Below are 22,724 nucleotides of genomic sequence, written 5' to 3'. Positions count from 1 at the left end.
GTAAGGGCTGGATTATGGTAAGGGCTGGGGAAGATAAGCTGTGACCTGTTCAAGGCCCATCAGGGAGCTGCAGCTCTCCTCCAGGGTGACCCTGTCATTAAATAGCTATAAATAAATGGCAAAGGACGGGAGTTCCCAGTACCTGGGTCCCTTGGGGTTTCTATGAGAACACCATCAGCCTGGTGGTTTCACTGGACAGATATGAGGTTAAAAGCAAGAACTAAAAGACAGTCTTGGGGCCGGGAGAAGAAACTACATTTGGAAATCATTTGAGTGTTGAAGAGGGCAGAATCCAAGCTTAGCTGTGCATCAGCTGAGAGGTCTGGGAGGAACCGAATCTGGAAGAAGTACAGGAAGAAGAAGAAGAAGAAGAAGGAGAAGAAGAAGGAGAAGAAGAAGAAAAAGAAGAAGAAGAAGGAGGAGGAGGAGGAGGAGGAGGAGGAGGAGGAGAAGGAGAAGGAGAAGAAGAAGATGAAGAAGAAGAAGAGGAGGAAGAGGAGGAGGAAGAGGAGGAGGAGGAGGGAGAGGAGGAGGAAGAAAGGGGAATCAATCATAAAATGAAATTCCCGAGTCCAGCTTGGATGCCAAAGGCAGCACATTATCTGCCTGAGGAAAACATTCTTAATACAGCTCTGGGGGTGGTAGTTCCCTGAGTGATACAGATTAGTAATCAAATTATTTTCAAGGCTGAGGAGCCCATGACAGCTCTGGCACCTTGCCACATCACCCATGGATGGGGTTTAGCAAATGCCTTTTCCTCTCCAGCTCCTTGGCCTTTGTACACAGGTTTCAAGAACTGGAGGCTGGGAAGGGCCAAAGGTTTTGGTTTGTTTTGCTTTTTCATACCTTCACTGATCCTGTAGACCCTGATTGAATACCTCCCCCACAACACCCAATGAGGGGGGACTCAGTGACCTCCAAGATGATAATAGGACAATAGGACGATGTCTAGAGAAAGGGCCTTTATGGAAGTAATTAGGCTTAGATGAGGTCATAGTGGACCTGACCCGATAGATTATAGTGTCGTTATGAGAAAAGCAAGAGCAACCAGAGCTCTCTTTCTCTCCTTGCGTACACACGTCGAGGAAAGGCCATGAGGGGACACCACAAGATCACGGCAGTCTACAAACCAGGAAAAGGACCCTCACCAGTAACGCACCATGCTGGCACCCTGGTCTAAGAATTCCAGCCTCCAAGACCTGATAGAAAGTAAGTATCTGTCGTGTGAGCTCCCCAGGCTACGGTATCTTGTTATGGCAGTCTGCACTGATGAAGGCAGAGGGCACACATATTATCAATGAGAGCGCAAGGCAGAAGGAAAGTCAGCAAGAGGGTTGTGGGAACAGACAAGGAGGAAGGTAAAGCCAGACTGAGTGCCCTGGGGAGAAGGGCCTGGCAGGGGTGGTGCTCAGGTTGGAGCCCAAGAGATGGGAGTTCGGCAAGGCCAGGAGAGGCAGACCTGACTGAAAGAACACGACAGACAAAAGTTAGAGACTGGCAAAGTCCGCCAAGCTCTCAAGGAGCCTTGGGCACATGAAAGGGCGGGCTCTTGGTGGAGCCCATGGAGACATGATGGGTATTTCCTCCAGGATGAGCATGAAACCATTTTTGTACTGTTAAGAACAAAGCAAAGCAAAACCTAAAGAGGAAGAAACAGCGGCCCGACTTTGACTGCGGACAGAAGCTGGTGCTAACAGACACCCCTCGGTGACAAAAGTGGCATCACACTAGTGGTTGTCGAAGTGGGGTCCCTGGGCCCCCAGCATTGATGGTGCCTGTGAGACTGTCCGAACTGCAAATTCTTGGGCCCCACCCTAGGCATGCTGCATCAGAGACTGTAGAGCTGGAGCCTTGTGGTCTGCGTTTTCAAAAGCCCTCCAGGGGATTCTGATGACAGGGGTGCTAGAGGAGCACAACTCTGTGCAGCCCGGAGGAGCGAGGCTGCTGCTTCTTGGAGTGTTCTCCAAAGCGTGTTTGTTCTGGGATCAGGAAGTCCTCTGCCCACTCATCTCCAAGCAGCTGCTGAGATTTTGACCATTTTGCTTTCATTTGAATCCCTCTGCTGCCCCTCATCTCCACAGTTTTTGGACAGCATCTCTAAATTAGCAATTTTTCTTCCAAAACCCACTCAGATCCGAACAAATGTTTCCTGCGTACAGGTTTCACATCCTGGCTTTTGCTGGAATGTGACCGGAGACAGAGCCACAAGACAAGGTCTCTGCCTTCCACCATTCCATTAGCGAGGCATGTACTTGTGAAAAATAAATTTATCTCGAGATAACATGTGCCTGGCAGACACGGATGGTACAGCCAAGAACTCTGGAGGAGGGGTGCCCAGGGAGGGTGGAATGCGAGCGAACTTCTGTCCTATGCCCAATTCCTTTCCCTCCATCAGCCTTTTCTGGTCCTGAGTATCCTACCTGCTCCATAATTCCTGTGAAATACCCTTTCTACGCCATTGGGGCAAAAACTGATGTCTGTCTGCCCCGTTGCCTTCCAAGTGGGTGTCCTCTCTACAGATTCCCCCATTCTTGCAGACTGAGCACCACCACATCCTCTGAACCACCCCCCCCCCCCCCGCCAGGCTAAGTTGGTTCCTGCTCATCTGGCCAAGCCTCTCTCTATACACAGTGCCCCACTCATTCTCCGCACCGAGAAGTAAGGAGAAGCAAGTGGGAAGTGGGCTGTTCCTGAGGGCCAGCCCTCCCAGCACCCACTTCAGCCACCAGCAGTGTGGACAGATGTGACAGCCAAGCCTACAGCAGGAACTCTAGGCCATGTCACCATGTCAACGCCTCCCTTCACTGTCCTTCGCTTCCCGACCCCAATTCCAACCACACTCACTTCAGAGTAAGTATCATAGGGATCTGCCTTTCTGTGGCTGCCATGGAGGTCCTCTTTTTTTTTTTTTAAGATTTTATTTATTTATTAGAGAGAGAGAGTGTACGGGTAGGAGATGGAGCAGAGGGAGAGGGACTAGCAGGCTCCTCACTGAGCAGGGAGCCTGACCGGGGCTCGATCTCAGACTCTGAGATGATCATGACCTGAGTCGAAACCAAGAGTTAGATGCTCAACCGACTGTGCCACCAAAGTGTCCCCATGAAGGTCTTTCTAAAGAGCAATATCATCTGTAACTTACGTCCCCTCTGCAGGGTCTGAGTCTTTAAAAGCCATCTCTCCAGGCTTCATCCATCTCCGTCACTTCTTCATAGGTCTAGCCACAACGTCCATTCTGTTCTTGTTCTGCTGGCTGCTGTTCTTCCTCTTTCCATGCCTCACACTTACCCCAAACTCCAGAGTAGTCCTTTCCAGTTCACACTGTCTTCTCGAGAGGGGACCAAAGGGGAAGGATGGAAGGGGCAGTCTCTCTCTGTGGAATTAGCTGGTGAATCACTGGGGAGTGTGGTTCATGGTCGGTTCCATCCCGGAGACTGGCCGAGGCACAAAGCTTCCAGGGTCAGGCCCATGCCTGAGGCCACAGCAACCCTGAAGGCCTCATGCTGGTGGGAAGAGCAGTGGAGGACTCCAGAACTGAAGAAATCCTGCCATATACAATCACCTCCCTAAAGGTACTGCTCCAGTGACTTATGGCCCCGAATCATATCCCGCAGTCACTTTACAAGATCTTTGGGGTTCTCAACCACGTCCAGGACACTGGGCAGACTCAGGTTCTCCCATCGTAAAGGATGTCAATAAAGACATTCCAGGCTACAGAAAATACAGTGTCTTCTTTCCAGCTTGTAACTGCAAGCCTGTTTTTTTCACTTATTTTATATACAGTTCTAGGTAGTATAAATTTAAGACCAGTGCTGGTTTTCTCAACAGAAGTTAAGTGAGGATAAAGAGGGACGGATTGGTGTGGCTGCTTGATCACTAGCATACTGTCCTTCTTTTGTCCATTCGTTCATTCTTTTTTTAAAACAATATTTTATTTATTTATTTGACAGACAGAGATCACAAGTAGGCAGAGAGGCAGACAGAGAGAGAGAGAGGAAATGAAGCAGGCTCCCTGCTGAGCAGAGAGCCTGATGCGGGGCTCAGTCCCAGGACCCTGGGATCATGACCTGAGCCAAAGGCAGAGGCTTTAACCCACTGAGCCACCCAGGCGCCCCCCATTAATTCATTCTTAAAGTCATTGTTCATCCATCCATCTATTTTTATACATCTATTTTCATATATTGTACAGGCTTGAATACAAGGTAAAGCTCTTCCCTTCCCCAAATTATCTGTCAGAAAAGAGGAAGTATATATTCTAGCCCTTAGAGAACTTTTCATAGTATAGACTGCTCTCTCAGTTACCCTATTTTAAACAAAAATGCACTGTTTGGGAAAAAGTATTAGCCTGTTACCATTTCAATCAGTGCCTCCAAAAGGAGGCTCACAAAGGTAACCTGATAGATGTTTTCTTCAGTAATCTCAGTATCAAAATATAGATTTGGTAACTTTTCTTGAGGGTACAGCCCCACCTTACAAGAGCTGAATTTTGCTATTAAAAAAATTTTTTTAAAGATCTTTTTTAAAAAGCAATACAGGAAATGGTTTTATCGTGAACATCAAAAACAAACAAAAACCTTCTAAAAGATTTGATTAAACTTTTCTCCAAAGAAGGCACACAAATAACCAATACGTACATGAAAAGATGCTCAACACCATTAGCCATTAAGGAAACACAAGTGAAAACCACGAGACACCAGTTCACACCCACTAGAAAAGCTAACATCAAAATTACAGACAGTAACAAGTGTTGATGAGAATCAGGAGAAATTAGAGTCATTATATATTCCTGATGGGAAAGTAAGACAGTCGAGCTGCTGCGGAAGTCTGTTTGGCAGTTCCTCACAATGTTAAACATAGATTATATGACCCAGGATTCCACACCTAGATAACTAAGACAAATAAAAACACATCCACACAAAAACCTGTACACATATGTTCCATAGCAGCATTACTTCCAACGATCAAAAAATGGAGACAACTCAGACGTCTAATAACTAATGAATGGATAGGGACTCCTGGGTGACTCAGTCATTAAGCATCTGCCTTCCACTCAGGTTATGATCCCAGGTTCCTGGGATCGAGCCCCAAATAGGGCTTTCTCCTCAGCCAGAGCCTGCTTCTCCCTCACCCACGCCCCCGCTTATGTTCCCTCTCTCACTGTGTCTCTGTCAAATAAATAAATAAAATCTTAAAAAAAAAAAACAACTAATGAATGGATAAACAAAATGCAGCATATCCATACACCGGAATATTATTTGGCAGCAAAAAAAGGAATGAAGGACTCACGCATGCTACAACGTAGATGAGCCTTGAAAACACGATGCTATGTGAAAGAAGCCAGTAAAGTATGTCATGGTGTTGCATGATTCTGTTTAGACGAAATGTCCAGAATAGGGAAGTTCATAAAAACAGAGAGCAGATTAGTGGTTGCTGGGCCTGGGGGCAGAGAAGAAGGAGGAATGACTGCTGATGGTATGAGCTTTCTTATGGGGTGATATAAATGTTTTGTAATTAGGTGCACCTGGGTGGCTCAGTGGGTTAAGCATCTGCCTTTGGCTCAGGTCATGATCTCAGGGTCCTGGGATCAAGCCTCCCTTAGAGGACATGCTCCCTGCTCATTGGGGAATCTGCTTCTCCCTATCCCTCTGCCCCTCCCCTGCTCATGCGTGCTCACTTTCTCTCTCAAATAAATAAATACAATCTTTAAAAAAAAAATGTTTTGCAATTAGATAGGGGTGTCTGTTGTACAAGTTGTGAATATACTAAGGCCATTAAATGTACATTTTAAAAGGATGAATTTTATGGTACGTGAATTAGGTCTCAAGAAAGGTACTATTCAAAAATAAATATTAAGAAGAACTAACCACCTCTCTTTAGACTGTAGGGACAATGATAAAGGCTAGAATGTGGGTAGGGTTCCAGTGGCAAAAGGACACTGATGTCAAAGATGGGAGTGAAGCATTGAATGTTTTGTAACAGGGACAGGGGAGGGGGGAGTTGGGGGAAAAAAACCATTATTTTAATTTAATGTGTTATTTTATACAGTATGTCATTTGAAACATGTCACTAACATACTATATTAAATATTACCCTAAAACATTCACATATTCCCATCACCTTTTTTTTTTTTTTAAACAACCTTCCTTGGTGGTACGCACACATATGGTCAGTTTCAGGCACACATCGCGCGTATCAAATGCCGACTGTGTGTCAGGCACCAGCTTCGTCCTCGTCCTCGTCCTCGGGAGAGAGCCCCGACTCTCAGTGCTGACATGGTTCTGACCTCAACAGAGCTTCTGGCCTCGTTCATTCGAATTAAAATGGAGCTCAATGTTGATGTAATTTCTATGATAAGTTTGTAAAACTCATTATAAAAACTTGTGGGTCATTCCTAATATTTTGGGGTGCCATCAGTTCCTGAGACCTAGATGAAAATTCTGTACTTTTTCCCCATAATCATGTGCATTTGCTCAGAGGGGACAATTCTGCACCTTGTCTCAGGCTGTTCACACATACAGTACCATGCCACCCCGCGCACACACATGCGACGCTCCAGGCTGGATTCCTTACTTTGAGATTATTCTGTATAGAATCTACTTGAATCTGTACCCATTCTCTGGACGCCAAAACACATAAAAATCAGGACCTCAAAAACTGGAGGCCTGGAAAGGATCCAAGATGATCCGAGCTCCAAGAAATGCAGGGAGGGCCCCAGGACCGCTGTTCAAGAGGGTTGAGGAGGCAACAGGCACCTGCCTCCCCACTTTGACCCCAGAGGGTCTACTTTTACCCAGTTTAACACGGGGCTTCTGCCTGAGATCCATTCTGAAGAAAGCTCTTCAGCAGATAATAAGTCCCCAAATCTCTTTATTGTATGAGAAAATGAGAAGCCTAAAACTCGTCAGGTTGGCCCAGGTGACTCACCCAGGATCATGTGGCTAGACAGTGACCAGGCAGACAGGGACCAGACCCAGGTCTCCCCGTCCCAGGGCAAGGCTCCCTCTGCCGTCCCTCATGACTCTTCCAGGGAGGGAACACAGGCTGGGAGGGGTTTTCTACACAGAGAGTTAGGTAGAGAAAGAGCAGAGGGGTCAGAGGTACATCCAGACCAATGGAGGGAGGGTCACTCTCTGGAGATAAAGGAGCCGGTGTGTACTAAGTGTTTTCCAACTGCAGGATTCAGAAAGCTCTGAGAGCAGTTACCATGGCAAGCCCTATGCCTGTGCACAGCGAGGTCGAAGTCACAGGTTGCTAAAAATTGCCAACCTCTGCCTTGCAAATCTCTCTTCCATATTCCCACAACAATTTTTCCCTTGACCAAGGCTCCCTGCCTTTTCCCCCACACCTTGTCTTCTCCTGTCGTTCAGTCTGGCCTACAGGAGCTCAATACACAGGAGGATAAGGGAGAAAGGCAAGGCAAGGATCCACGGATTAGAGAGACATGGGAGCCACTTACAAAGAGATTACTGAGCTCCTGATCTAAATCCCCAGGCTTCCTCTCCCTAGGCTCTAGGAAACCTCCACATTCAGAAGAGGCTAGGAGCGCATCCTGACCCCTGGGGAGAATGCGGTGTCTGCTGCTAAAACTGACTATCGTGATGCCAGCACAGGGAATAAGGCAGACCCCCCCCCTGGCCCAGAGAGCCTGGCATGGGTGTGCAGGGAAGGAGGGAAATGGAATCTCCTATCATGGGCATCTGAGGTAGTTAAGAAGAACAAAAGGCAAAGCACCTCCCTAGCCCAGCATTTCACGCTGGGATGAGTTGATAAATTCTAGAGGATCAGGGAGTGCAAAGAAGCACTGAGACAGCGAAGGGGGTGGTGGGGGAGCAACAGGTTTCCCGAGGGCTGGGTTGAGCATGGAGCTTCTGGGAGGACTTGGGCTGGGGAAGGTGGACAGGACCACGGGCAGGAACACAGGAACTGAGCAAAGGTTTGATGGGGCCCAGTGAGCAAATCATGCTAGCGAGGGTGAAGGGCTTACTTGGAAAGTACACGGGGGTTGATTGAGAAGGGTAGACAGAGGTCCGATTATAGATGGCATCAAAATTGAAGGGACTGGGGTTTGTCTAGAGGCATGGGAGCTTCCAAAGGAACTGGAGGAAGGGGAGAGGCTTCTAGGTAATCTTAGAGGGTATCTGGAGGCTTCTAGGTAATATTAGAGGGCTGATAATTATAATATTATAATATTAGAGATATTATATAGTAATATATATACTATTAATAAGATATATAATATTATAATATTAGAGAAGCTGATTAGCTTCACCTGGGCTTGAGTGAACCCTCGGGAGAAGGGAAGAGAGGAATGAGAGGCATGAAGAAGGAGTCTGTAGGACTAGTGATAAGTAAGATATGAGCAGAGAAGAGGAGAAAGGGAAGAGAACATCAGGGTTTCTGGCCCGGGTGTCTAGGAGAATGACAACTGCGTGAACGAAAGGGTTGCCTGGAGGAAGAGATGGTTTGGTGTGAGAAACTGATGAATTAGGTTTTCCACATGTAGCACTTAAGGTGAATTACTCGAGTGGAAATGTCTGATAGACTCTTGGAAGTGGGGTGCTGAAGGGAGGAGGTTCTGGCTGGAGGCAGAGACCAGGTCATGGGAAGTGATGAGGGCAGAGGGGGACAGCAGATCTAAGGGCATGCTGCCCCGATTCTGCAGGGGGCTGCCGTGTAGAGAGTGTCATTAGGCCTGGAGACAGGCTAACATTTAGTGCATACCTAGCAAAGATAAGTCTGCGGGTGGGGGTGGGGGGGTCAGCTTATCTCTGAATCAATGACCCGGAGAAAGGAAAGGATTAAGGAGAATGGCAAATTATAGATATTCCCATAAACCCTACATCTACTTTTTTTTTGTAGATTTATTTCCTTATTTCAGAGGGAGAGAGAGAGAGAGCGCGAGCATAAGGGGCAGAGGTTGAGAGAATCTCAAGCAGACTCCATGTTCAGCAAGGAGCCCGACACCGGGCTTGATCTCACGACCAGGAGATCACCACCTGAGCCGAAACCAAGAGCCGGACGCTTACCTGACTGCACCACAACCCTACATCTTTTCAATTCAGCTAAAGACCAATCTCCACTCAGAATGGAGAAGCCTCCTGTGAACTAGCAGATATCTCTAGGACCCTCAAATCATCCTGAATTACATAATGTATCCAAACTCTCAAGACATGAACCGTTGTAACACGTCTTTCCTGCTCCTCCTGAAATGTCAAGCCCTCTTTTCTCGGATCCACTTTACTTGCTGCTGCCCAAATTTGATCAGCGCCCCCACCCCTTCATTCTCCCCATCTCTCTGCAGCCTTCAGAATAAAGTCCAAACTCTTCAGCGGCCAAGTCAAGCCTTATCCCACTTTCTTCCCTTTATCTTTATGGTCCTTCGACACCCTCAGCACCACCCAAAATGATTCATTCGAAGGAGCCCTTCCCACCTCCCTGCTTTTATTTACACTCTTCTGTGACCACAAGCACCATCCCAGGCTTCCACGGTCGTCCCTACCCATCCTTTCAGACCTTTTCCAAATGCCACTTCCTCCAGGAAGCATCCCCAGACTCCCCAGACAGAAATACCCTCTCCAACCCTCTGACATCATCACACTTGACGGGTGTGTCTTTTATGGCACTGCAAGTCCCCATCTCATCTGACAGTTCAATATGTTTACTTATTACCTCCCCAACCAGCTGTGGACTTACTGAGAACAGATAAAGTCCTTCTCACGTCAAGGAAGACTGACCCCAAGAGTGAAGGAGGTGAAGAGGGGAGAAAGCACACACAAATCTCCAGAACGAGTTACAAATGAGAAAACTAGGGCTCTGGGGGGCAACGTCACCCAGATAGAAAGTGACCGAGTCAAGGCTCAAACCCGCATCTCTTTAACCCGCCACTCCTCATCTCCAGGAATGGTGCGTGGGGTGCTTTCCGGGACATTTTCACATATGTCCAGGATTTCTCTCAAGGACCTCATCAGGGATGCTGTCCTTTTTCTTCATTTTCGAGTGAGAAAAAAAGAGGTCTGGAAGAGTTGAGCAACCTGTCTAAATCACACCGCTAGCGAGTGGCTGCATCGATACTGGGGCCATGTCTTCTGATTCCTGATCGCGTTTCCACTAACCCAGGCTCCCAATGTGCCTGCACTGGGGGCTTCAGAACCCAAGCCTGGGACAGCCCCTCAGGACTGCCTAGAGGGGCATCACTGTACATCAGTGCCCCATGTTCCTGTAAATAGTGGAGGGAAGGTGACCGACTGCTAGTAAGGGCGCCTTCTGAGTGTCAGATCTCCGGGAACCTGCCTGGAGCAGGAGCCAGGGGTGGGAAGAGTAGAAACCTGCATAAGAGAGAGGAGCTAGGGTCCCACTGCAAATGCACCTGGAGAACGCATCTCCGTTCTCCAGGTGCATTTGCGGTGGGACTGCTTGAGGCTGGGGAGGAAGTAGGGGGCGGGGTCAACTACATGATTTAGAAACCAGGTAAAGACATGATGTGTCAGGGGCCAGGACCAGAGGAGGGGCTGTTTTCTTACAGGTGGGAAATGGATTCCTGCCCCTCGACGTCCCCCAGGAGCAAAGCCCAAACTCAGAGCAGAACTCCCAGAAGGACTTCGAGGAGGCTCCTGGACCCTTGGGTGTCCCAGTAAGGATGCAGCAGCTGGGGGAGTCTGAGCGAGCCAGGTGGTGGGCAGACCCTCAGAGAAAGAAGGGGCACAGAGAGGGGTCGGTCCTATGCCCTCAAAGTTGTTGAGAGAATCAACCTAACCAAAAGGGAGACAACAATTAAACCCAGTGCCAAGTTCTAAACAATGGGTATGGTGTGTTCCTGTGAACCCCCCAACTAGTGAGCCATGTGGCCAGATTCTTTGCAATGGATTTTGAGAAAGAAAAGGGAAGAAGGGCACTGCAGAGGAGGAAAATGTTGGTGAACTTGATGCCGAGAGAGGAAAGTGGGGAAAGATCAGCCTTCCATGGATGTTGGAGTGGTTTATCTTAGCTTTAATCATGTTGCCCAGCAGCCTTATGAAAGCAGCAGTTCCCTTAGTGCTGGGCAAAGGGAAGGGCTGGGTGAGAAGGTCTTGGGAAGCAGAGGACAGTCCTTTCCTGCCGCCCACCCATAGTCTACCTGGAAAACAAGTCCTACATTCCCACCCACCTGCCATCCTGTCTAGGTAAAAAGGACATTGGAATTTGCAGCCTCCAGCCTGCTCTCTTAATCAAACTGTCATCGTGAGTAATAATTATCCCTTGGGAAACAGCACAGTGACTCAAAAAGTGGTCCCCTCCCCTATTGCCACCCCCTCGCACAGCTCAGAGCTTTGTTTAGGGTGCCGAGAACCCCAGAGAGCAAAGCCACCAGCTAGTGAAAACTGTCCCCTTAAGTGATCATTCAGACTCCAGGGATGGGCAGTCGCAGAAAGTCTCTTTGGCCAAAGAGCTCATTAGGGCTGGCTGTTCATCAAATCCAGTAGACGTGGGTGCGGTGCGGGGCAAGAAGCAAATACTGCTGGAGACCTGATGCCTGTCAGTGAGACAGAAGCTGGGAGGGCTCTCACAGGATGGCCTTTTTCCTCAGGGGCTTCCTTCCCACCCACTCAGATTAATCCTAAGCATAAAAATACAACGATGAGAGCCATACTTATTCAATGCCGACCAAGTGCCTGTTGTTGAAGGACCAAATTTTGGGGCACAGTCAAGGATATTAGGAAGCTGGTGCATAAGACCATCTGGGACGTTAAAACAGTGAAACAGGCCATGCGGGTAGGGTACAGGCCTGTTACCGGGCCCCTGACTGTCTGCCTCTTCTGTCACCTTTGCCTTCCAGATGAGGACGACCAGGCCAAGGGACTTGCCTCACATCAAGCAGTAAGTCTGAGAGCTGGAGTTGGAACCCTGGCTGACTGACTCCAAGCTTTTGTACTTGACCACCAGCCTACTAGCCCTGTTCACGTTTTAGGCCACTGCCCCCTTCCCTGCTCTTCCCCCTTTATCCTAGAACCCATGCAGAGTCTAAGAGAAACCCTCAGTCACCAAGCCAGCAAGAACTTCTCTTAATTATCATATGTGCATAATTACCATATGACAGCCCTTGGGTATCTCCAGCCACTGGTGTGTGACCACCTCAGAGCTCCATTCATCCAGGAAGCCAGGGCCATGTGGTCCAGAGCCCATGACTCCTGGGCAGGGGGAGAGCTAGGTGCTGACAGAGACCTACCACTCAAGATCTACCCTAGAGCATGCTCTCTCCCTTTCCTTCCCTCACCATCGGTGTGCTTGCCCTAGCAGTACTGAGGACATATGGAGCAATGGCTATCACCACGGATGGCCACTTGCTAAGAGACATCCTCTTCCCAGGCTTTTCTGACCTATGAGAAATGGGCGTAAGCTGCTACGGGAAGGTTTTGGCTGACACGGGTAGGGGTTTGTGTCCATGGGGGAGATGTGATGCTGGGAGAGCTGTGCACCAGCACTCAGTCCACAGAGATCCTCTGTAAGTTGGACACTGCTGAGTCTAGGATCAATTAGATCTCTCCTGGTTAGAGTTAGGGAATGAACAATGTCCTCTGAAAGACCTGCTTGGTCCCAGAACTGTGCCCACATCAACAGTCACTAGATAGGAAATGCTATTTCCTTTGAGACAATAATAGGTTCCCCAATAGCCCCCCCCCACCCTTCCAGGGTTCTAGGGTCAAATTCACAGAATGCTAGAGGACCCAGGGATACAGAAGTTTTTTCTGCAGGACCTTGACTGTACAAAGACACATGACAACTCTCCGAGAGCCAGCTCATCTGAACATTTCTCCAAGGGAACACCCATAACTCTCTCATGGTAGAGTTTCTCTGAACACTGTTTGGCAAATGCTGGTCTAAAGAGCTGGGAACAAAACACTCACCACTGGGGAGGAGGAGATTCAGCCATGGAAAGGGACCATTTTTAACTCCATGGTCCATACAAGGGAACACAATTTCCATTTCCTCTTTCTCTTAACTAATTTTTAACTCCCTCCAGTTCCCTTTTAGGAGGTCCCTAAACTGCTCTCACCAATGCTCTCATTAAAGTCAAAACACGGTTCCCAAGGCACCCCTATTTCATCTCTCCCTGCAATGAGTCTGTGTGTCTACGTGTCTATGTGTTTTTAAGAGTCTAAGGTACTTGTAAAAACAGGAATGACGGCAGTCCAAATTTTGCAGTGCACTTGTTTATGCCAGATACCGTGCTAGCTGTTTTATGTGGGTTCTCTCTTGTAATTCATTCACATTTTCCTTCCGTTAATTCTGCCCTGAGCCACCACCTCTTTTCCACCCATTCTCCTCCAAGAGGAGAGCTAGGGATCTCCTTTCCTGGAAGCAGGTGATCTGCAAAAGGAAGGGTAGATCTGAGAAAAACAATTCAGGCTCTCCCTTCTTTGCTCAGGAGCTGGCACACTCTCTTGCTAGAAGCGGGACACCTACCACATTATTTCCCTGGGGAACCTCTGAGTCCTCACTAAATATAAACAGAAATCAATGAGCCCAAGCACTTTGTGGATGCTACTTTGGTCACCCTGGCAAAGGGGTCATAAAAATTAATATCTGCCACTTTTCTTGAGCACTCACTAGAGAATCTAGGTGCATTATCATAGATCCTTCCAACAACATGTTATTCCTGTACTCGTTCAGAAAAGAGATTCGGGGGCTTCCAGGAGCCTCACGGTGGGAAAGGGGCCAAGCGGGGTTTGAATCCGGGTCCATTAGCCTCCAAAGCCCAATCTCTTTCTGAGGTATCACAATCCTCAGCTTGTAGATAAACATGAAAACCAAGGAAAAAAAATTTTTTTTTTAAAGAAATAACATGGTCAGTCAGTGAAGGAGTCCCAAGCTGGCCTCTAGGAGAATTGGTGACAAGATAAATATGCCCTGAAGACTGTTCTCCTGGCACAGGAGCATGGTCCATCTTTCATTTCCCAGCCCAGGAGCATCTTCCCCTTCCTTCTAGAAGAGTGTTGCCAGATAAAATACCGGATATGTGTTAAATTTGAATTTCACATAAACAATACATAATGTCTTAGCATAAGTATGTCCCAAATACTGCAGGGCTATACTTATACTTGAAAAATAGTCATGGCTTATCTGAAATTCAAATCGGAGTGTCCTGTGTTTTTATTCGCTAAATCTGGCAACCCCACCCTAGACTCAGAGGCATGCTGGGAAGTCTCCTGCCTGGCTCTGGGTCCCAAGTGTTGCTCCAACGGGAGTTGCCATGGCAGCCTAAGCAGGCCCTTCTGGAGCTATCTCTACTTACCTCCCCAGCTTCACCTCGCCCCTGCACTCTCCATGCTCCAACCATGCTGCGCTACTTTCAGTTTCCTCAATGTGTCATGCTGCTTCTGGCCCCAGGTCTCAGCACTTGCTGTGTTTTGTGCCTGCCTCCGTCCCTCTCTCCCACTCTCTGGCCACTTTCTATTGATCCTCTGGGTCTCCTGTTGGAGTCATTTCTGCCAGGAAGTCTTACCTGACACCCTGATCCCTGCCCCTTCCCACTGCAGCCCTCAGCATCAGATGTCCACCATCCGGCTCCAGAGAGCAGGGGTGGGGCACAAACATCCTTGTGTCCCCACATGAAGAACCAGCACATAGCCTCAGGTAGGAAGCAGCAGATGCTTATTGAATGAATGAATGGATGGATGGAGACTATCCAGAGCCGCATCTCTTGAATGTGACTACTTCCTTCCTCCCATCCTTACTCACTTTTTCATCTCTGCCTCCTCTCCCTCTCTGAGTTGTGAGAGGCTGGGGCTCAGGTCCTCAAAGGCATGTCCTGGCCTGGACTCTGGTGAGGAGAGAGCAGTCAAGACATGGAGAGGTCTCCTTGTGCCCCTTACCAGGTCATGACATATCAGCTGTCCCTGGGGACTCAAGTTGCGCTACAGGTCAGCGGAAACTTCTCCTTGGCTTCCAAATCCTCCTGGCACATGCCCCCTCTGGGGACAAACTCTGCTCCCCTTCTCCCCCTGGCCCCTTCAAGGGAACCTAATTGGACTGAGCCCCAAGTTTGGGGTGTAGGGAGATGCCAGTGTCAGATGGCTGAGGGTTAGGGCAGGTGGTGGGGCTCGGTGGGCTCAGAACATCACCCATATGTTCCCTGTTCACCCACCCAAGGCTTTGCCCACGCACAGCCTGACAGCAAGAGAAGGCAGCACAGAACTTAACCCTTTCCTGCAACTGAGAAGGTAGTTTCACAAAGAACCAGTGAGCAGCCAGTGTTAACTTTAACCCCCAGACAGACACACAAACACACACACACACACACACACACACCCTGGAGTTCTGCCTCTATGGCCCTCGCAGAGCCCTGCTTGCTTCCAGTCCGGGCTTGATTTAGAAAATGCCCTCTGGGGTGCAGGCAGTCCTTGCCAGAGCAGTGGGGTGTGCTGGGAACATGACCAGGGTGGGGGTGCTGAAGGGCACGGGGAGAGGGGAAGGGGGGGAGGGCAGGGAGCGGCTCCGAGGCAGCGCCCGAAGTTGCATTCTGAAAGCCCTGGTCTGTCGCTCTCTGATCCGACCTTTGGAAGCAGGTGGCGATTTTGTGCGTTCTCATCATCCCCCAGCCTCCCCTCCCAGAATACGTTCGGAGGACAAAGAGGGAGAAACACCCCTCAGTCTCAAATTAACTCCCAAAATAGACTCTGCTCTGCCCCGGGGGGAAGGCGAGCCAGCCAGGCGTGCAGCGCCCCGGCGGCTCCGACACCGGAGTCCCTTTTCCAGGAACTCCCGCTCCTGTCCAGGTACCGGCAGTCTCGGAATCACCCCTTTCCCACCCCTACCACCCCGGCCTGCCTCCAACTTGTGGCTGGGCGCTCCGCCCGGATGGCGGGAGGGGACTCACTCGGAGAGAAGCGCCGACTCCGACGGCTCCTTGGCTCAGCCTGGTGAGGCGCGGGCTGCGCGGCCGGCAGGTACAGGTGGGTCCGGGGGGCTGCGGCAGGTAAGGGGTGCGCGGCCGCTCCCGAGGCCTCTGCTGAGTAACAGGGCTGACAGGTTGGTGTTTTCCCCTCTCCTCCTCCTAGTTAACCACACCCCTGCTGCTCTCCTCCTCACTTCCTTAAAGGGTGGGGTGTGTTGTCTGTGGCGCTGAGTGTGTGCCCGCTCCAGCCTCTTACCATAAACCCTGAAATAGACGCCGCCACCAATTCCCTGAGCGGCACGTGCCCACCTGCGGACCCATCTCCCGAGCCCCAACGGGGTCTCCTGCCTTGGTGGTCCCTGGGAGCGGCTGACCTCGCCCAACTCCTCCTACCCCTCCCTCCTCCTCCCACTCCGATTGCAGACTTCTGGAGGCTAGGCTTAGAGGTCGGTATTTCCTCTCTAGCCTCAAGGTAGGGCTCAGAGTGGGAGCCAGTTATCTGGCTCCCAGAATCTCAGCATCTCAGACCCTCCAGGTCTCTTTCTGTCCTAAAGTAGCCCCAAGCCCTTGATGGGACACTAGAGATCTGGTGAATATCACCAGGGGCTCTGGTAGAACCGATCCAGGTGCTTGTGCTATGATAGGGTGGGCCCAGAGGGTGACACAAAATTGTCACCAAAGCCCAGCAGCCTTTACCAGCCTCATCTCCATGTCAGCTCACTTTGCTGACCAAAGAGGCTGGTTCACCTCTTTACTCAGGTGAGCAGGGCCTGAAATTCAAGGCAGTGACTCAAGGGAACCTAGAAACCCTTTTCCCCCTTTTGCTGGAAAGATTCCAGACTTTCCCCCTAAGTAGGAGGAGATGAACAGGACTTAGCATAACGTCAGAAAGCTGGTATGTTCTCAATGTCCCTGCACATCCTCAAAGTTCCTCTCTAGAGCCCCTGGCCCAGATTTCTTCATTCTGGGTCCTGTGAAGGGTTGGGACCTCCCACGGTTCTAGAACATGCTGGTCTGTGAGGGTGGCGCCCCCTGGAGTTGTGCTGCCATACATGACCACCCAGCATACATGATGCCACCCACCCCCAGTACCACTGCACCCACTAACCCCAAACTCCATGGAGAACAACAGGAAATACAGCATTTGGTGAGTATGCCTAAATGCCAACCACTATTGCTAAGAAAGCATTCAACTGACAGCATTTCATTTAATTTCCCCCATTTTCTGAAAAGAAAACCAAGACTTAAGATTCCTTAATTTGTCCACAAAGCCAGAAATTCTTTGTTTCTCAAATTGTGACCAGGGGACTGATGACCTGTAGCTTTTAAAACACAGATCCCTGGATGGCACTGCGGGTCTACTGACAGTCAGAATCTCTGAGCCTGGGGCCCACCTGTCCTACCAAGGCAGCTGACAACCCATTGGGTGGGCGCTCATAACCACACCCGCAGGAGCTCCCCCTGGTTTACCCCATTCATCTGTTCATGATGTACCCAGCACCAGGTAATGTTGGCAACCTGCAGAGCAGTCAGGTGTCAGGGGAGACTGTGGGTAGGGCTTGAGGTGATCAGGCAAGAGCGACAGGTAAACTGGAATTCACAGGCTAAGTATGGAGGAAGACTAACAGACCAACTGACAGCCCCACAAGGATATCATCAGAGGGCTTCTGAAAATGGGGGCCCCTTCTGTGTTCTTGTGCACGGAAATGAGATGAATGTTGAGCAGTTAAAGGTTAGATACTTACATTAGCTGTTGAGGGTCTGTGTTGGGCTAGAGGCAGTGGAAACTAAGGAGCAAAATGAATCCAACAGGTTTAAGGAAAGGTGAGTTTGTGTATGCTGCCTCCCTGTGGCCAAATCCATAAACTACAATATCACCAGGCCCTAATTGGAGCAAGGTTTCCAGATTTTCCAAAATTTTCAAGGATGTTGAATCCTTCAGAGATGTTTCTTTAAAGCTCTGAAACCTAGCACCTAGCATCATAGGATAATAGGTCTCTCTCAAGACCTGGGAAAACTGCCTGCGATGGATACTCTCTGCCTGTAGGTCTCCCTATGTTCTGTCCAGTATGGGTCATGAAAAATTCAGGTGACACATGTCAGCCTGTTATGTTAAAAATCCTATCAGAAATGCTTCCAGGATCCTAGGATTCTATGTGAATGGTCTTTAAAAAATCTGTTGATGGCTCATTGTGTGTTCTAAGCTTTGTTTAAGATGGTAGCCAGTGGAGTGGGTTTAGATGCACATGGGAAGGAGCCATTCAAGAAGGAAGACGTGACCTTGGGCAAGCAAATCCATCTCTCTGAGTTTGCATTTCCTAATCTAGGAGAGTAGAGGAATAAGTACTACCTTCCCTACCTATTTCACAGGGTATCGTGATGACCCAATTAATTGTAGGTATGAAAATATTCACACTATAGCAATTATTATGGTATTGTGCTATATAACATGCTATGATTTTAGTTTTAGAAATAATAGGAATTAGGGATACCTGGCTGTGGAGCCTACTTAAAAAGAAAGAAGAAAGAAAGAAAGAAAGGGAGGGAGCGAGGAAGGAATATGGTGGGTTTAGTGGGGAGAGATTATATAGATTATCTGTTATACAGATACAATCTATCAGGTGTTCACTTATGAACGGAATTTTCACCTATCACTTAATGGGTCTTCACAACAATTTATTGAAGTAAATAATAATATTCTTATTATTGTGCTAGGAGGCTTGGAAAAGATAAATAATTTGTCCACAGCCACCCAGGTGGGAAAGAGCAGGGCTGAATATAAACCCATTATTGTTACATAATGATACATCTTTGGAATCTATTATGGGATAATGGAATGAAATCACATATTGTTATTAGAATATATTCCACTTTTGGGCACCTGCATGGCTCAGTTGGCTAAGCATCTGACTCTTGATCTCAGCTCAGGTCATGATCTCATGGTTGTGAGTTCAAGCCCCACATTGGGCTCTGTGCTGGACATGGAACCTACTTAAAAAATAAGAAAAACAAGAATACACTTCATTTTAAAAGAATAATATAGTTATAAGTGTTCTGAGCAAAAAAAAAAAAAAAAAGAAATGAACAAAGAAAAAAGCCATGGGCACAAGGATTAAATAACTGAAATCCTTCATCACCAAAGGACATCTACCTCTAAATAAACCAGTTACCACTGGGTTTGCTAAATGGACCACAGTTGAAGCCAACCCCCCCAAAACAACAAAAGAACCCCCAAACTTCAAAACTATGTCCTTGACTTCAAAAGGGCTCTATTCCATTCAGGAAGGCACAGCTGGTTGTCCTTTCTTCCCTTATAATAGAATCCCTGATTTTTAGTTGGTCCTAGGCTGCCCCAAATAAAGACTGCACATCCCAGTCTCCTTTGCAGGTATGGCCAGTGACTAAGTTCTGGGCAATGTTTGGTGAGTGAGCTTTAGGATCATGCCCGTCAAGGCAATGGGCAAGCCTCCAACATTTCCTTTTCCACTTGCACCGAATGATGGAAACTGGAGCCGCCATCCTGGTCTATGGTGTTGAGAAATGAAGTCTGGATCCCTAGTGCCATCAAGCCACAATGCTAGCCCTAGATATGGCCTGGGCCAACTTGAACATTTACATGAGAAATTTACTTAAATTTTTTAGGCTGCTACACTTGGGGCTTCTCTGTCATCATAGCTTCAAGTGTATCCTAACTAATATACTATCAGTCAGTCTATGTTCTTTTGTCTATAAATTAAGGCAGAACCTCAATTTCCTCATCTGTAAAATGGGAATAACTTACCATTGGGTTGTCAGAAGGACTAGAAATAATACATGTAAATTTCCCTGCCAGCACCATGGCTCATAGCTGGCAATCCTGTTGCAACTTTTAAAAATATGTTCCTGAAATAAAAATAATGGTTACTTTAAAATATTCCATCACTGGGACACCTGGGTGGCTCAGTCAGTTGAGTGTACAACTCTTGATTTCAGTTCAGGCCATGATTTCAAGGTCATGAGATTGAGCTCTGTGTTGGGCTCCACACTGGGTGTGGAGCCTACTTCAAAAAAGGTGGGGGAGGATTTACCTAATGTATTTATTTTATATTATTTACCTAAAATACTCCACCATACCCAACCCCCCAAATTGGATGGGAAAGGTGATACAAAAAAGAAAATTTGATTATTGATGTAAGCTGGATGATGGGTAGGTGGGGGTTAATTAAACTGCTCTCTTTCATTTTGTGTTTGAAAATGTGAAAAAGTTAAAATAAATAAAATCTTTCCATGGAGAAAAAAACATGGATTCCTGGACATAATCCCAAGTGAATCTCTTTGGGAAAAACAAAACCATATTAAATCCATTGAGAAATTAATTTGGGGACTCAAGAGGGAGGGCAGATGGAGAAGTCAGTAGAATGTTTTCACTTCCCTTTTAAAAACAATAGGCAGAGTCTCAGTGCCACAGAGGCCTGGCAACTTCCACAGTTCTGGGCACCGCTGTCTGGCCTTGGGTGGCTCCCCAAGATGGCTGCAAGGCAGTGGGTGGCAGGGTGCCCACGCAGAGTGCCTGTGTGGAAATGGAGCCCACCTGCTGCCCGGCCGACTTTGAGTCAGCGCCATGACTCCTGTGACTTTGGCCTTCTTGGCTCTCCATCCCTCACCCACCATGTGAGTGAGCTCGCCAGGTCCCCACACCCTATGGATAAGCTCTGAAGCAATGACAAGGCCCTATGAACCTTGTCTTGCCATTACTAACATCTGCAATTCTAACAAATGTGGCTGGCTCTCTGTGCCTAGCCCACACTAGAAGTATCAAGAGGCATTGCAAGCAGGCTGCTATAGGCAGAATGGTTGTTAGCAGCAAGAAGCACCTCTAAAAAAAGAAAGAAACACCAAGTTCCTAGCAAATGGAAGAACCTTTAAAACATAGGCATCTGTGGCCACTTACAGGGCCGAGACAGACAGCCTTACATAGTGCACGAACTCGAGGGCACTTTATGATCCAGCGCAGCACAGTAATTATTGTCTAAGTCAGGAAGGAAAGTTCACATTATGTTCTGCATTCTGTATTTTAATACAGAATTGGGATTTTTCCCCCTCTTAAAATACAGAAAAAAATAGATATATATACACACACATACACATATATATGTGTATATATATACATATTAAAGTCTATTCAAAGTATTTGGAATAAAATAATTTGGAGCTTAGAGAGAAATATCAGGAACATGGAAAATCCACTTAGATTTCATTTTGTCAAGTACCAAGTTGCCTGTCTGTCTTGGAGTATCTTACCACCCTACCTCCTTCACAGTAAGAGCAGCAGCGTGTAACCCTTACTGAGCACATCCAAGCAAAGGGCTGAAAGCCTGGAGGTCCACGGAGGCAAGGCAGGGGAGGTGAGGGAAGCTAGCTGGATGGTGTCTGGGACAAACTGGAGAACAAATGTCCCTTCTACAGGAAGCACCTGCTATTCAGCTCAAAATCTACTGCTGTGTGGAAGAGGAAGCATCCTATAGCAATGCAGCAAGAGCTTTCTTTTTCTAAAAGCAAACACAGACACTGAACTATCCAAAAAGGAAATTAAGAAAATAACTCTATTTGCAATAGTATCCAGAAGAATAAAATACTTGGGAATGAACTTAATGATGGAGGCAAAAGACCTGGGCCGCTGAACACTATAAAACATGGCTGGAGGAATCACAGAACGCAAGTAAATGGAAAGATGGCCTGTGTTCATGGATTGGAACTCAGCTTTGTTGTTAAGATGTCAATACTATCCAGAATTGTCTACAGGTTTAGTGCAATCTCTATAAAAATCCCAATGATATATAATGCAATAAAAAAGTCCATCCTAAAATTCATATGGAATCTTAAGGGACCCTGATGGTCAAATAATCTTTACAGAGAACAGAGTTGGAGGTCTCACACTTCTAGATTTCAAAACTTATTACAAAGCTACAGTAATGGAAAAAAATGTGGTACTGACAGAAAGACATATAGACCAATGGAAAAGAACAGAGCGCTCCCAAATAAACTCTTGTGTATGTGGTCGAATGATCTTCAACAAGGATGCCAAGGCTATTCAATGTAAGAAAGGACAGTCTCTTCAACAAATGATGTCAGGAAAACTGGATATCCACACACAAAAGAGCAAAATTGGACCCCACCCTTACACCATATGTAAAAACTTATTCAAAATGGAGGGGCTCCTCGGTGACTCAATCAGTTCAGTGTCCAACTCTTGCTTTCAGCTCAGGTCATGATCCCAGGGTCCTGGGAGCATCTGGCTCCCCGCTCAGAGGGTGCTTCCCCCACCCCTCTTCCTCTGCCCCTCCCCTCCCTGTGTACATTCTCTCTCAAATAAATCTTTTTAAAAATTAATTTAAAATGGATTGAAGACCTACCCGTAAGACCTAAAACTATAAAACCTTAGGGAAAAAGTTTCATGACATTGGATTTGGCCATGGTATCTTGGATACGTCATCAAAAGGCAACAAAAGTAGCAACTGATCAATTGGATAACATCAAAGTAAATAATTTCTACTCATTGAAATTGACAAAGTGAAAAGGCAAACTACAGAAGGGGAGGAAATATTTGAAAGTTATATATCTGATAAGGGGTTAATACCCAGGAGATAAAAAGAACTCCTACAGGTCAACAACAACAAAATTACCTAATTTAAAAATCAGCAAAGGACTTGAATCAACATTTCTCCAAAGATGATATCCAAATAGCCAACAAGTATATAGAAAGATATTCACAACACCACTAAGGATTAGGAACACGCAAATAAAAACCACAAGGAGATATCACGTTCTGCCCAGTAGGCTGCCTACAATGAGAAAAGAAAAGAGAAGATAAGAGAAA

General features: G+C 47.5%; 1 protein-coding gene across 4 annotated transcripts in view; it reads right to left on the bottom strand.

Moving 5' to 3' along the window:
• Window positions 1-16,470, bottom strand: part of PTK2B (protein tyrosine kinase 2 beta) — a 121,826-nt gene extending 105,356 nt beyond the window's left edge. For 2 of the 4 annotated variants that reach the window (XM_082729203.1, XM_082729206.1), the window contains exons 1-2: window positions 15,851-16,213; window positions 14,713-14,794 (exon numbers count right to left, since the gene is read on the bottom strand). The gene's annotated coding sequence lies outside the window, so the exon portion shown is untranslated. Of the gene's footprint in view, window positions 1-14,712; window positions 14,795-15,850 lie in introns of all 4 variants that reach the window. The other 2 variants (XM_082729204.1, XM_082729201.1) reach the window with 2 other exon arrangements.
• Between the last annotated feature and the right edge of the window lie 6,254 nt (window positions 16,471-22,724).

Source organism: Mustela nivalis (genome assembly GCF_964662115.1).
Source record: "Mustela nivalis genome assembly, chromosome: 4".
Lineage (NCBI taxonomy): Eukaryota > Metazoa > Chordata > Mammalia > Carnivora > Mustelidae > Mustela > Mustela nivalis.
The sequence above is the reverse complement of the archived record's forward strand: the minus strand, read 5'-3'. Positions and strand labels throughout refer to the sequence as shown.